Below are 3,852 nucleotides of genomic sequence, written 5' to 3'. Positions count from 1 at the left end.
CCCCTATTTGATGTACTATTTTGACGATCAACAATTAACGTCATGTTAAGTGGATCAGAAGAGAAAGAAGTGGGACCTTTCATAAGACACGTGCACTCCAGAAGATGAGAAGCAAAAAAACACCGCCAAAGTTTAAAAGCTCATAACATCAGTGAAGGCTTTAGGTGTTTAGAGGTGTGGGGCATGCATGGACATCCTTCCAAAGAAATAATTGCGTCTTGTATTTCTTTTTTTTTTTTTAAAGACTTCATTTATTTGACAGAGATAGCCAGAGAGAGAGGGAACACAAGCAGGGGGAGTGGGAGAGGAAGAAGCAGGCTCACAGCAGAGGAGCCCGATGTGGGGCCCGATCCCACAACGCCGGGATCACGCCCTGAGCTGAAGGCAGACGCTCAACCGCTGTGCCACCCAGGCGCCCCGCGTCTTGTATTTCTCACCACAAATAAGAAAGCACATCTTCAGGGCTTTGTGAGCGTGGGAGAAAACATAGTCTACGTTTGGGAATATGGCTCTGACCCATTTACAGGTGGCATGAAAGGCTGCCAAATTTGAGAGAGACCCAGAGCAGGAAAGAGCTCTGTAACTGTTCCGGGAGTGGTCTCTGGCACCTTTGGACTTGCAGACCCTATGGTTTTGGAGGTATTTGTGACATCAAGAAAGACTTCGACACCCCCATAGGAGAATCACAGTGTAGACCCCTAGGGTTTTGGAGAAAGGGCATCTGCATTGGAGGATACGCTGTTTGAAAAACAGCTTCTTGTATGCCTCAGGGCCCTGGTCGAGGCAGAGTACCTAAGCAGGGACATCAGGTGACCATGTGGCTGGAGCTGCCCATCACAAGCTGGGTTCTGACAGACCCTTCCTGTTTCCACAAGTCTCCTTCAAACTGAGCTGCCCAGGTTTCCGGTGATCACATTGCCCTAGATCTCTCTTGGATGTCCGCTGATGTGTCGATCAATGTTCCTCCCACAAAGCATGTCACTCAGCCAAGAACACTCACTCCCAGCTGGAGGTGGCCAGAGACCACTGTAAAAGGACACTTCCACCCTCCATCTAGTGACTCAGACAGTAGGCTTGCTGGTTATAGAAATTTTCCTCATGGAGGGGGGGGGTCCCTCAAGGTCTACAAGTGGTCCACAGGTGGCGGAGATCTCCAAGGAAAAAAAAGGATGGAATTATTTTACTCGTAACATTCAAGTGCAAAATTGATTAAGACTTTCACCGCAATCCCATTATGTCCTTAACAACTGTCCCATTTTCAACATTGTGCATGAGCTCCAAGGTTTGCGTTTGGTTGCTGTTTCTTGGCAGTTTCTCTCAGGCGATATATTTTCATGTCATTTATGGGTTTTGGTTATTAGTTTTGTGATGTGTAATATCCTCAACTCAAATAAGTCAACAGCTCAAAAGTGGCTCATTAAAGCTTGAGAAGAGTGACGAAAATAGTAATCCAAATACTCCAACTGAGCAGAGTGTTATAAAAGTAAATAGTGAACAAAAATCTAGTTTGAAAAAATGTAAATCTCTAAGAACCGGGGACACATGTGATGGTTTCGCACAAGCAGCCGAGAAAGGAAAGTGTAAATACTGAGTACGATGTTGGATATCCAACACCGGACTTCACCGGACCAGCTAACCAGCCCATCTTAATCCCCAGTGTGTTGTGTGTTATGAAACTTTGTCAAATAGTGGCATAAAGCCATCAAGACTTTAACATCATTTTTAAACAAAACCCAGTGACCTTTCTGGTAAACCATTAGAGGTTGTTTTTTTTTTTTCCAGAATAAGAGTAAAATAAGCTTTCCAGGACAAAAATTGATGGATTTTTCCCCCACTAAAGGCAAGAAGAAAAACAGAACGACCCAGGCAGCATTTAAAATTGCAGTCCTCTTAGTCAAACACAGATACAAGTAATACTATCTGAGAAGCTTGTGAAAGAACTGTTTATTCATGACACATTCTGCTCAGAGAGAAAGCAGAGCTAACTTTCGGCAACCCTCCTTTATCGATGATAGTGTTGGACATCGCAGGGTACCAGCTGCGTAATTATGAGAAAATAATTTGGTTTTAATAAACCCGGCCATCTTACACGCCTCATTAAAAATCGAACATTTTTGCTCCTCTAAGGTTAGGTTTGGACTGTCACAAATGAACATCTCGCCATGTGGGCAAGCTGTTTAAGATTTTAGAACTGGGGGCGCCTGAGTAGCGCAGTCGTTAAGCGTCTGCCTTCGGCTCAGGGCATGATCCTGGAGTTCGGGATCAAGTCCCACATCAGGCTCCTCCGTTGGGAGCCTGCTTCTTCCTCTCCCACTCCCCCTGCTGTGTTCCCTCTCTCACTGGCTGTCTCTCTGTCACATATAAATAAATGAAATCTTTAAAAAAAAAAAAGATCTTAGAACTGGTCTCACGTGGCACGATCAGTGATTTGAAGAAATAGTTTCAACTCATCTCTCTTTTCATACATTCACATGGGTCTATGTGTGTGACACTGGTTTAAATCAAGGATGTCCAGGAGCGCTTCGCCGACTCCATTGGAAGAGCCTGTGGGTCCTGACCCTAGGGTCGTGAGTTCGAGCCCCCTGTTGGGTGTAGAGATTACTTAAATAAACAAACTTAAAAAAAACATTTAAAATCAATAATGTGCAGAGTCCAACCACACTTAGCATGTGTGTGATTCATAGATCTGAGAAAAACATTTGATAACTTTTAGTTTTATCACTAAAAATCCATGCTTCGGGAAAAAAGACTCTGCTTGCATGAATTGTTTCATGATTCATGATATGAATTGAAAAGATGGTTTGAGGGGGCCCAGGTGGCTTAGTCAGTTAAACATCTGCCTTCAGCTCAGGTCATGATCCCAAGTTCTGGGGACCAAGTCCCACATCGGGCTCTCTGCTCAGCAAGGAGTCTGCTTCTCCCTCTACCCTTCCTCCCTGCTCATGATCTCTTTCTCTCTCTCTCTCTCCCTCAAATAAGTAAAACCTTTTTTTTAAAGTATCTTTAAAAAGACTTTATTTGCCAGAGAGAGAGAGAGAGAGAACACAAGCAGGGGTAGTGGCAGGCAGAGGGAGAAGCAGTTTCCCTGCCAAGCAAGGAGAGGAGCCCGATGTGGGACTCGATCCCAGGACCCTGGGATCACGACCTGAGCCAAAGGCAGACGCCCAACCAAATGAGCCACCCAGGCACCCTGAATAAAATCTTTAAAAAAAAAAATAGAAAGAAAACGTGGTTTGGCAACACTGCTGAGGGAGCACCAGGAAGGGCAGCTCTCCAAGGAAGGAAAAGGCTGTGCCTGAAAGCCATTTTCTATCTGTTTCCTGGTTTCCCCCCACATTTTGGCAATGTCAGCTATTGTCCCCCAATATCCTGTGATCCCTTCTCTTAATTTTTAGCAGGATGCGGGACCACTCAGAATAAAAACTACATTTCCCATCCTCCCTTTCAGCTAGATGTGGTCATGTGACAGTGTTCTGGTCAATGGGATGTGAGCCGAAGAATGACTTTCAGGTCTTTATAGCGAGTGCGCATGCCTTTCCACTCCACATTCCTTCAACTCCTGTTCGGAATCTCTTCGTGGTGGGCCACCTTGAAGCAGGCTAGTGAGGGCAAAACCTAAGGGTAGCAGAACAATAATATAGAAGAAGCATGTGTCTCTGGACAAACTAATGGGGAACAACCACCTTCCCACCCCTAGACCACTGATCTCTGGACTACCAACCGGAAGAGAAATTGATGGCTGTCTTGTTTAAGCTCCTGTTATTTTGGATCTCTGTAATGAATGGCCAAACCAAAATCCTCTCCAACATAGTGTTGAAGGAAATGGTCAAAATCGTGCCTATGATCCAATCT

Source organism: Ailuropoda melanoleuca, chromosome 13 (genome assembly GCF_002007445.2).
Source record: "Ailuropoda melanoleuca isolate Jingjing chromosome 13, ASM200744v2, whole genome shotgun sequence".
In the NCBI taxonomy this organism is placed as follows: Eukaryota; Metazoa; Chordata; class Mammalia; order Carnivora; family Ursidae; genus Ailuropoda; species Ailuropoda melanoleuca.
The sequence above is the reverse complement of the archived record's forward strand: the minus strand, read 5'-3'. Positions refer to the sequence as shown.